The 11,802-nt window shown below is 45.7% G+C and overlaps 1 long non-coding RNA gene across 1 annotated transcript; it reads left to right on the top strand.

Annotated features, from left to right (window-relative positions):
* The first annotated feature begins 5,011 nt into the window (after positions 1–5,011).
* On the top strand, positions 5,012–6,642 carry LOC110358672 (uncharacterized). The gene is made up of 2 exons (XR_002413310.2): positions 5,012–5,222; positions 6,459–6,642. It is a non-coding gene; the product is annotated as an uncharacterized LOC110358672 (long non-coding RNA).
* The last annotated feature ends 5,160 nt before the right edge of the window (positions 6,643–11,802 follow it).

Below are 11,802 nucleotides of genomic sequence, written 5' to 3' on the forward strand. Positions count from 1 at the left end.
CGCAGTTGGACCGCAGTCTCAAGCGCTGGCAAGTCATGTAGCAAGGACAGGAACCGCCGGGGAGGGAAAAAAATAATAGTAATAATAATCACCAATCAGACAAAATCAAACCGAGTCAGAGCGGAGGAAAAAAAAAAAAAAAGAAAAAAGGGAAAAAAAAAACTGAAAACCCAACAACAAAAAAAAAATCAATACACAAACACACACATAGGGAGAAAAAAAAAAAAAAAAGCTACTTCATGGTGCCTGGTTCCCCCGGCAAGGCAGAGCAGGGGGGAGGAAGGAGCAGCCGCAGCCGCGGGTCGGCGAGGAGCGAGCGGAGACGGGCTATACAGACCGCCCTGGCCGCAATTAATTTCAGAGCTGCAGACACGCACCGGGGCTGTAAAAAATTTTTTGGTTTAACCTTTCCCACCGGCCGCCCAATCAGGGACGCCGGCGTGCCGGTGCGTCTGCCCGCCCGCCGGCCAATGGCGGCGCGCCGCTCCGCCTCTCTCTGCGCCCGCCCGCCGCCGACCCGCCCCCCGCCGCTACCGCGGCTCCCGCGGCGCAGTGATACGGGAGCAGGGGCGCATCACCGCAGCGGTTTGCGCGGCTTTCCTCAGCACCCCCCCCGGCCGTCTCTCCAAGCACAAATCCTCTCACGCCAAACAAACAGCGCCCATCCCATGGCTGCGAGCCCTGCCGGTTTTCCTACTTCTTAGTTTTTCCGGTGGACTAAAGTTGTCCCGTTCCTCTTTGCCCCCTCCTCTGGCGGCGAAGAAGGCGGGGTGGGAGTCCGGGTGGGTGAGAAGGCCAAGGCGCACGGGCGGCGGAGGTACTACTTTGCAGATACCGCCGAAGTCACTGGGCGAGTTTATTTTTTCTAGGCCCCGCTGTCGGTTGTTCTTATTTATTATTTTACCAAGAGAGAGAAAAAAAAAAATCAGCTGGAGGGAACGCAGACGGCGGGGCGGGCCTTCAGCCGCCGCGGGCCCGGGCTCTGGCAGAGGCCCGGGGCCGGGCGGGACGGAGGCGGCTGCCCGCGGCCTGCCGGGGAAGACGGTCTCCTCCGCCCCGCGCGGTCCGTGTTTGCCGCGCTCTGGAATGTGAGTTGGGAATGCACGGAAACGAGCAAACCCTCTCCTCTCTCCTCCTCTCCGCTCTCCCTCCGTGTCTCCGGGGCCGGGCGCGGCGCCAGAGCCGGGCTTCGCGTTTCCTTGCCCGCCGCTCCCATCCCAGGCCCGCCGAACTCCCTCTCGCCCGCCGCTTCCCCTGCGGGGCCTCTGGAGCAGCTCGGGGGGCGTCGGAGTCCCGCTCTGTCCTTCTTAGCGCTGTCGGTTGTTTTCAGCCAGAAGAGCGCAGGCCGCGTGTCAGGTGTATAAAATAAATAATATTATTGATAACTCATGAAATATATATTGCGATTTCTTGCCGGCCCGCTATGTCTGGCCGCGGGGTTTCAGTTCCGCGGGGTTTAGTCTTGCTGGGGAAAAAGGGGGAGCTCGGGGCAGGGTCTCGGGTGCTCCCGGGACGGGTGAAACCTTCTAGTGCCGCCGCTTGCTGCCCTTCAAAGTCACTCAGCGGTAGGGACTCGGGCTTACGGCTGCAGTTTCCTGGGGTCAAGGAATTGGGTATTAACAGTCCACATCGCATTTCCTTACTGTCAGCATGGAAATAAAATCAACCCTGAAACAAAGCGAAATAAATTGCGCACCTTTCTTACTCGAGAAATAGAAGGGGAAATGTAATGGATAGAGAGCGTGCTGGTCACATTCAAACCGAAACTGTAGGGAAAAGCAATGTATAGTGCCGTGTTAAGCTACCTAAAGTGTATGTTTGTGCTATAGGAAAAAATGTTCCGTAGAAATAATAGGCGCAGCTCAATCCCACCTAAAACAATTTGTCCCGGGGAAATTCAGGTTAAAGCTCAGTGCAGTAGACGTGGTTGTGTGTAGATGTGCGTTTCATCTATGTGTTTGTGTGTGTGCGTGTGTGAGAGAGACAGCGCAAGTGAGTGTGAGAAGGAGAGAGTAAATAACAAGAACAATTACTGGACGGGTAATAAACAATCGCAATTGGGAATGGCATGAACTCTGTGCATTGGATTAACCTCGAATGACCTTATAACAATTGTATTAATTTATCCAATTTCATAACAGGTTGCTACTGACAAAAAAAAAGAAGAAAAAATATAAGTCGATGATGAGCCACTTTTTTATTCTTTTTTTACTTTTATTTTATTTTATTTATTTTTTTTTTTTTTGAAATACCGTTTAAAAAAATCATGTCAATTTGTAATTATTTCATTGCTCAACACTGAAGCCAATCTATGGGAATTCTTGAGGAAGAGTGCTGTGTGGAGGATATGAATTGACTCTACCATGGCAAGGGGTAAGAGGAAAGGTAAGATTCCTGCATATTATTATGGCATATTATTATGATGATCATTAACTAATACGTGTCATTATGGTGCACTAGGATCCCATTAGGGTGGCTGGGCCCAGAGCATTTTCCTACTCGGTCTAGCATGTAATGATTCGGTGTAACCGGATTCTTGAGAAAGGACAGGTTACGTAAACATTTACTGATGTGGAGTAACTATACTATTTGTACTCTGATATGCAGGAAGGAAAGTGTTGATTAACACAGAAGAAAAAAAAAGCGAAATTAGCTGATTGCATGCTCATAAGTGCAAGCTGTCATTGAACTGCTTTTAAAATAGACACAGCTGGGTGTTTGTGTTGAAAAATTTCTTGTGTTTTTGCTAATACTGAAATAAGCATGATTTTGTATACCAAACATTTTCAGATCATTAAAATTTGTAATCTGTGCTGGTTTTAAACACAAAGAAAAGAAACAGATTCATTTCGCTGTAAAATTTGCTGATATTATATTAACTCAATCAGGTCTGTACAAATGGTGTATTGTGCCTTATCAAATCTCTTTGATCCATTTAATACACAAAGTGCCAAACGTGTGTATTGTTTGTTAACATTGAACGTTTTATTCAAATCCCAGCTCTGCAGCGAACTGGAGGAGTTCTCGTTTAATGTAACACTGACATTGCCTGTTGAAATTTTAATGCGCTGAGGTGTTTCTTAGGTCAAAGCTGAGTTTACGTTGCGTTGTGATCAGGGATGAAAATGTAGCAGGGCAGAAAATAAACGTTTTATCTTTTTTCATTTCTGAGCAAAGGCCTAAAGAAGCACGCTTTTAACACATTTTATTATCTATATTTAACATTCAGTCATTTGTCATGGCTGCAGAATAAAGCTCTGTGCACAAACTTAGGATTTATATTCTTTTTTTTTTTTACTGCCATGCATATACAGTTCTACCAAAAAAGGAAATGTTGTGTCCAATATGTAGTATATATCTATCGAAGCCCATGAAGATTAATTCACTGTTTACAGGACAGAAAAGGATATGTAAGAGAAGTCACGTCAATTAGTATTTCTGCTGGACTTTAACTTTCGAGTCCCTCTGTATTTTTTTTCTCTTCCTCAGATGATTCTCCGTTTACAGTACTGGAGACATTTACTTTGGAAACGGGGGAGTCTCACTCTAACGCCAGTTCTGCCCTGAGCTCTGCCATGGCCACGACTCCCATTCACTGCAAGGGTAGCTTTGTGTGCGAAAGCACTGCGTGAGCGGCCGGAATGACCCCTCAGCTCTGGCTAAACTCGAATTCTTGTAAGGAGATCCCTCATGGCAGCATTTTCTAACAGGGAAGTTTTTGTGGGGTGTCTGGAGAAGAAACTTGTGCATGGAACGGAAACGCAGGGCCACAAGACTGCGAAACACGGGTGGATGTACAGAGGGGACGCAGCTCTCCGTGGACTGGGGGTGCGCCCTCACCTGCGCGCTTGCCCTCGACTCGGAGCCGCCGCGAAGAGCGGCGGGGATGGGCTGAGAGAGTTCGACTGCGGGGTCAGGATGGGGGTGAATAGCTGAGCTGAAACGTCCTGGCTGAAGTGTCATTCAACAGCCATCTGCGTGCAGTTCTTGGGTATAACTCGCAGGGATAGTGTTTCAACCGCAGTTTTCTGCCTTATGTGTATATATATATATATATATATATAAGGCCAGAAGAAAAACAGTCCCTCTCCACTGTAAGCTCAATGGATACTGCGTACTCCCCGCCACCCCCCAGCTCCAGCCTTCAATCCCCCTTCACACGGGTGTAGCGGCTCTGTACTCTTAGACTCTTTCAAGGGGTTAAGCTGCTAAAATGTACTGACAGCTTAAGAAATGAATGAGGGTTTTTTCAGCCATGAAGAAAGGGTATTTAATAACCACGCTTCGATGGCATCATGCTTCCATGAAACGAGTCGGTACACTTTGGTTTAACAATCAGTAATATCACATTCGGTACAGTAAATGCCTGGGTGTGCGCATATATAATTCTATTCCCCCTTGGCTCTAAGCTTACCTTATTTATTCCAGGTTACCTGGGCAATTAAGGTAAGGGCTGCTCAGCAGACACTGATACCCTGCTGCTAAGGCATGGCGAATGGGGACGGAGCCATACGCTAACAAAGAGAAAGAGGTAGTCAAACATTTTGAAAAGGGGTGAATGGGACTGAAGGTGGATGGATGAATAGAGGCAAAGAGGGAGAGGAAGAACTATTCAACCTTCTAGCCACATGTGTAGATTTAAGTTTAGGTGTCCTTCTCTACCCAACTTCCAGTTAATCCTCAACAGCTGGCAGTGGTGCTAACGTTTAGTGATTAGAAGTTAGTGTATTTAGCATGCTATATCCTTCTTCTGTGGGTTTTGGTTACAGGTTATACGATTAGGATTGCGAGAACAGTAGTGAACTAAACTTCCCAGTGAGAGGTCTTCACACCAGGGAAGTGTTACTTTGCTGCAGCAGCCCTGCCTCGTCAGTCATTAGGAAGCTGCAGGTTGTCAGAGGCTTCTATTGCGCGCACACACGCGCAGACACACACACGCACACACAAAACCACAGCACTAAAACTAAATTAAGAAGCCGATGATTAAGACAAGCGTCTACGAGGCCTGTCATTTCAGCATCCTTCCATCATAACATTGTGGCACCGAGAAATTTGCTTGAAAACCCTGGAAAAAATGTCTATGGGAGAGCCTCGTGTTTGAGATAGCATAACTGTTAACATCAAATATAGACTGGGAACTGCCTCGGATGCAAGATAGTATTCCGCAGAGGAAAGGAGCATTGCAGAGACCGTTGGGCTATCCACGCACTCCTGAAACTCTGGTAAGTATCTCTCCCTTCTACTGCAGCAGGTACGCAGGCACTGTGTGACTGGAAATGGACCGGGTTTGAAATCTGCAGCTATGTTCCTTTCCGAGACTTCAGGGAACTCCCCCTAAAGATAGATCTGTAATGAAAAGTCCCTGCTGGATGACTAATGGTTATTGGCACTCAGTGCCCCTTTAAGGAGAGTAGCACATATTGTGCCGAAGACCTTGCAAGCACTCTTTAAATACAAACATTTTAAGTCCCCCTCCCATGCATTCCCACCCCTGTTATTTTCGGGCTGGTTATGTTGTATCTCCTCTCCCCCCCACCCCCCCAAGCCCTCTAGTCTCCCCTCCCCCCACCCCCATTCAGAATTAATTGCTCAGTTGCTTAAATGTTTCAAGAAGAGCGGAATTTCTCAATCCGATGATCTTTTGAGAAGCTGCACTATACCACACAGAACAGCCAGCGGGGCACTGTATGCCTCTAGGCAGCCTGCGCAGCTAGGGCAGAGGTAGCCTTAAAACAATGACATTAATCAACTAGGTGCAAGGAGTTGTTCTGTTGAACTTCAGGAAGTTTCTTGGACGGGCAGAGGTTGGATGGAGAACGTGGAAATGGGAAACAATGGCTGGAGGGGCCAGAAAGCTTTGTTGATGTGGTACGCGTCAGACAAGTTAGGCTAGTGACAGAAAGAGATCCGAGTAAACATTAGAGTATACATTTCCCACGGCGTCTACACTGGGTGGAGAGGTCTGAATTAAATCGCCTTAATTAAAAGCTGAATATTTTATTTATTTATTCCCGTAGCTGCAGAATACCATACACAGAAAGCCTAGCTAGACAGTGTAGAGCATCCACTAGATTTGGTGTGTTCAGGTGCCACTGCCAGAAGTTTTCAGAACAGAATATTTTTACAGTCGCTGCCAACTTTAACGTTAAGACGTGAGCTTTTTTAGATCCTAAATGTCGCTATTATTTTCTGTGCCAGCGTGCATAAGAGAATCGTCACACCTGCCTAGGTAATACGTGTCCCTGTATAACAAAAGCTCTCCCTAATTCAAGAATCAAACGGAAAATTAAAATATCCCTTAAGAATTACTCCCAGAGTTATGCAAACGGAGGGCGGGTGGGAGGGTGGGTAGAGAGGGCAAACCGAACAAGTTTAAAACATTGTGCTCTTCTCGACGTTTGAATGCATCATTCCATTTTCTTCTATGTTTACTGTTGAAACATTTTTTGTCAACACAGTGCTTCTGCCAGAGTTATCAGATTGAATTAAAGAACTGGGAGAAAGAAAGACCTGGAGAAAAAAAAATGTTCTTGAAGGGACTTCTAGCTACAATTTGACTCTCAAGACACTGTTGCTGAAATATTTTCACGGTGTTGTTCTAAAAATCTTTAGCCTCTTATAAACGTAATCTTTGGCAAATGACACATGTATCTGTTTTTGCAGTTTTTCGGTAACTCTAGGGAATAGATGCTCCCCTCTCCACTTCCCCCAGTCCAGGGACAGCTACAGTCTCTCCCTGGGTGCTGTTTCCCCCCCAGCGCTCCTCAAAGGGGCCCAGGACTGTCGGTCTGTCCTACCTGGCCGCGCCGCGCCCGCCGCTGCCCACTCGGTTCCTCTTCGCCCGCCGTAGCCCTTTGCCTCCCGCCGCCCCCGCGCCACCACCGCGCCCATCGGCTTAGCGGAATCTCGGGATCTGCGAGATCAGCTGCGGATCCAATTTTTAGGGCCTACAAAAGCGCTATATCCTCCCCTAAGCTTCCCACCCCTCCAACTCGGGGCCCCCTTGTAACCGTAGCAAAATGCCTGGGGTAGCACAAACGCTATAAACATACACCCCTCTAAGAGAAGGCATTTGGCGAGCCTCGGAGCAAAGCCGGTTTTAGCTTTCTCTATGCTTGGGGCTGAGGCGGGAGGAGGAGGTGCCGGTGCTCGTTCCGGACGCCGCACGGTAGCGGTGGGACCAGCACTTTGCGGGTGTCGGGGTGACGGGGCTTGCTCTGGCTCCCAGGAGGCTGCCCAGGAGGCAGAGCATGCTCACTCCTTGGTCTCCTCACCTGAGCAGGGCTCGCAGGAGCTGGCCCTTTATGTAGGTTGTTCTGAACACTTTTTATATCGGTCATGGTGGTCTCCATGTCTGTCTGTCTGTCTTTCTTTCTTTCTTTCCGGGAGGGCAGAGTGGTGGTAAGGGGCTCGGTGAATGACTATCACCACTACCACTTATAAATAAGTTTTTTGGGGAAGAGCTGATATCATACCCTTGATATCAGTGGGTGTGTTCGTGTATTATTTTAATATGATATGTCTTTTATACAGAGCTTGTTTTCCTCCTCCTTCCCTCCCTAGGCCCCCCCCCTTCCTCCCCCCTCTTTGTTTCTGGAATTTGTTTCGCTTTAAAAGCACCAGCACAAACAAACAAACACACAAAGATGACTGGCAACAAGTTAAATCCCATTTGTGTCCCTCCCACCGAGCACGGACGGTGCTTCGCTAAAGCCTGCGGTTTGTAGCTTTGCCTTGACAATAATTTGACCAAGAAAGAGAAGCGGCTGCAGAGGAACTTTCCGAGCACTGACAATGAGGAGAGGAAAAACGTTGAAAGAAACAGTTCTTCTGGGATGCGCCTCCTTTGTGCGTTTTCTCCTCTCCATCTTTTAGATGGGGCGCTCGTATAGGCTTGCACACACACAGAGGTTATGTTTCCTATGGTGTTTCCAGAAAATGTTTATTATAACCGAGATATAAACTTCACCTAAATAATGAAATCATGCCGTAGCTTCGGAAACTCCAAGAAATAAATAATTTCTATTTTCCCACTAACAGAATACTATCAGAAGATGACATTACACTTCATTTTCACACTAATTTCAAAACATCGTTAAAAGAGGGTAAAGAAAAGTCTCACAAGTCTTTGTGCCCTCTGGAATTAATACAACTATATACGTCCATTTAGGAGTAGGTCTCTTTCTCTTTCTCTTTCTCTTTCTCTTTCTCTTTCTCTTTCTCTTTCTCTTTCTCTTTCTCTTTCTCTTTCTCTTTCTCTTTCTCTTTCTCTTTCTCTTTCTCTTCCTCTTCCTCTTCCTCTTCCTCTTCCTCTTCCTCTTCCTCTTTCCCTCTTTCCCTCTTTCCCTCTTTCCCTCTTTCCCTCTTTCCCTCTTTCCCTCTTTCTCTCTTTCCCTCTTTCCCTCTTTCCCTCTTTCCCTCTTTCCCTCTTTCTCTCTTTCCCTCTTTCCCTCTTTCCCTCTTTCCCTTCCTTCCAAGAAGACTACACGCTAATTGCTGTGGTTGTATTAAATATCGAACTCGCAAAAGCATGAAACGTTTTCTCACTGAGGGTCTCGAACATGTCCCGTTAAGGTTTCGCTAAAAGGCTCTCACATTGAGCGACCTGGATTCCCGCGTCTTCCCTTATTTTTTACTTTACAGTACCAAGAATCCCGGAAAACAAAAACAAAAACAAAAACAAAAACAAAAACAACTTCGTGTTTGACTGTGCTAAATGTACCTAAAAGATACCTTTTCACGCAATTGAACGGTTTGTAAATGATAGTTTAACTTTATCTGTTGTGGCGGGCACGTGTTTTGTCATATGAAATTAACTTGTGAAAGCCTTTGTATCATTTTTTGATTTGTGTTTGGCGACAACGCGGATCATATCTCATCGCTTTGATGGTTGATACAATTGCTAAATTAAAGGCATGTTTTCGGCTTTGAAAACAACAACAAAAAGCAACCCTCTGAGAGCTCATCTTCAGCAAAACAACCAGAGGAGCAGTATAATAACGCAGCGCAATACTTTCCATGCGTGTGCGATATCTCCATACGCTTCTGTGTCATTCTGCCTCTATTGTCTATGCCTAAAGATAACCAAGTCACTCCTGAGCTTCTTACCTGTAATCGCCACCTGAAAGAACATACAGACAGTATACGGATAATCGCTCTAACTGTTTGCAGGAATGTAATCAGCGTTTTATATTTTCCGTGTTTTTACCTATTCTTCCGTGGTAAATACCAGCTACTGAACTGCTTGTCTTGACGTATTTCTATGTCTGATCCCCAAGAAGTGCATCAAATAATTGCAATAAAGTGATCAAACATTCCTGTGCACGGCACAGTTTTCTTCCTCTGCTTATGTTCTGCTTCTGTTCTCAAAGGAGGACGCCGCGCTGAGCCAAGGGTTCTGGTTTAGGCGCTCCTCCGGACGTTCGGATTTTAAGTCTAAAGCTTGCAGGATGTTGGGGCTGAAATTATGATTTTCAACATTTCAAAAGGGACGAGGCTCTATTTATAAATGTTACAGAAGGTTTCGTTACTTCAGGAACAACAAAACAGGAATAGAGCTGCAATTTTCAAGAAAACAGAATTTCAAAATATAGAAATAAAAAAACTAACGGAGACGATGTACAATACAATCAAATTACAGAAAATTGCTTTAAAATTCAGAACAGTAGCGATCCATTATGTCTCTGTTTTATTAGTGACAAGTACAATTACTCTAAAATAAAGAACACTGGTGAATATATAATTGGCTGTAATCATGTTAGTGTTTGAATAAAAATGACGGGGACATTTAACACTTTGACAACAAAATGTTCAGAAACAACTTATTTATTCAAACAGTTTTTATTTGCATCCACGTGAAGGAGAAACACACTTTTGCTTACGATAAATCAAGTTTTTTTTTTTTTTCACTTTCAATAAATACATAGCTAAAAATAATATTATTAATTATTTCATTATCCAAGGCTTAATAAAGTCTCCTGAGTATGACTGTATTATTATTGATTACTCGGTGCCCAAAGGACGCCATCTACAGGAAAAGGTCTTTAGGCTTAACTCAAATCTAGTCACCGTTGATTTAAAAAAAAATAAAAAAAATCTGAGTTAATATTCCTCTATAAACCCGGCTCCGATTTTACCCACAACACCGATCACAATATTTGCTTTGTAATTGCTTCTTGCGATTAAGTTTGTTATAATTTGACACGACCTAGGAATCTGTTAGAAGAGGCCTTTTCTCTGAGATATGGCGTTAAAAAAAAATAAATAGAACTCCACGAAAAAAAAAAAAAAAACCAACCACTTTTTCTCCTTCTAAAGGGACTCTTTTCTCTCAGGATTGACTCGATCGTCCCTGAAAATGCAGAACAGACCATGACATCTCTTCCTTCAAACCAAGGATGTGGAAAATGTTTGCAAAACAGCCATGAAAACAAAACAACTTGATTGAAGGCAGTTCATGCAACAATTGTGTCGTGGAATAACTAACTTTGCTTTATCTTGAACTTATTTCCTTTTGGACAATGTCACTAAATATCAGCTATCCCAAGCATACTCTCATCTCTTCTTGCAATACATCCTTTGCCCCATAGCTTGGTACTTAAAGGTGCCGTTTAGCTGGATTGCTCCTTTCTGAGCCCTTGGTGGGAAACCCATCGAAGTAGAAAGAGTGCCCTTTAATATTTTTATCAGATAAATACAGACCCGCGGAGACGGCATATGCCCTCTGTGATGTGACTCCTATACCCCAATTCAAACTACAGAAAATACGAGGAGAGCTAGAGGAAACTTTCGGACTCCTCTTTCTGCGGGCTTTTAATATTATTTTCCGGTCTTAGTTCCGAACGAATTTTTCTTTTTTTTCGATTTTCATTTCTTATTTATCTTCCCCTCTCAATAAGTCTCAAAATTTCTGCCTCTGATGTGTGTGCTCATAAGGGAGTGGACCCTACACGGACCTGTGCGGACCCTGATTCCCGTGTCGACTCACAAATGTCTCCCCTGCCCAGACGGGTTTTGCCGGACTTTGCTGCTCCAAACAAATAGGTCGCTCGGGTTTCTTTTTAGCTCAGGCCATAGATCTGGACAGGCTTGGAAATTCCTGGGGTGGATTAAACTATGCAGTGAAGAGTCAAAAGCAGAGGTGCACTGACACAAAGGCTGAGGAAAATGACCCACCGTGCACCCTTGATTTTATATGTTATTCTGGAAATCGTGGACAAAAGCCTGGAAACTATTATTTGTACTCCCAATGCAATCAGACTCAAGGTTTATACCGAAGGTCTCCTCTGTCTTCTCGCTTCTGGGCATTGACTGTCAATGTCCCAAATCGAGAGACTTTGTAGTATTGCTGCTTTTAAACTTGAGGAAATCTTTGGAGAGGAGGTTTCCTTCGGGCAGCCGCTCCCGCAGGCGCAGCTGGGGACCGGCGGGTCCTTCCCCGCCGGGAGCCGAGGTGAGGTCACCCCTCTGAACCAGGAGCTCTGGCATTTCTCGGGTGCCTCGTACCAAAGCCGCAGATGTCTACCTTTTCCTGCGTGTTCGGGCTGCTAATGTGGGCACTTCACACAACAGAAATGCTCATCTCTGGAGCTTTTCCCAGGGCCAACCGATGATTTCGTGCGTTACCTCTGTCGCAGGCAGACCCAGTGCCCCGCGTGGGGTAGCCCAGGATACCCAGCAGCCGGTGTCGATGGAACCCTGATCCCCTCGTAGCCGAGCATCCCGCAGTGCCCTGAGTTTCCCCGACTCCCTGCAAACCGGCCGAAGCTCAAACTCCCCTCAGCCCCGCGGGGACACGCTACC

This window comes from Columba livia, chromosome 5 (genome assembly GCF_036013475.1).
Source record: "Columba livia isolate bColLiv1 breed racing homer chromosome 5, bColLiv1.pat.W.v2, whole genome shotgun sequence".
In the NCBI taxonomy this organism is placed as follows: Eukaryota; Metazoa; Chordata; class Aves; order Columbiformes; family Columbidae; genus Columba; species Columba livia.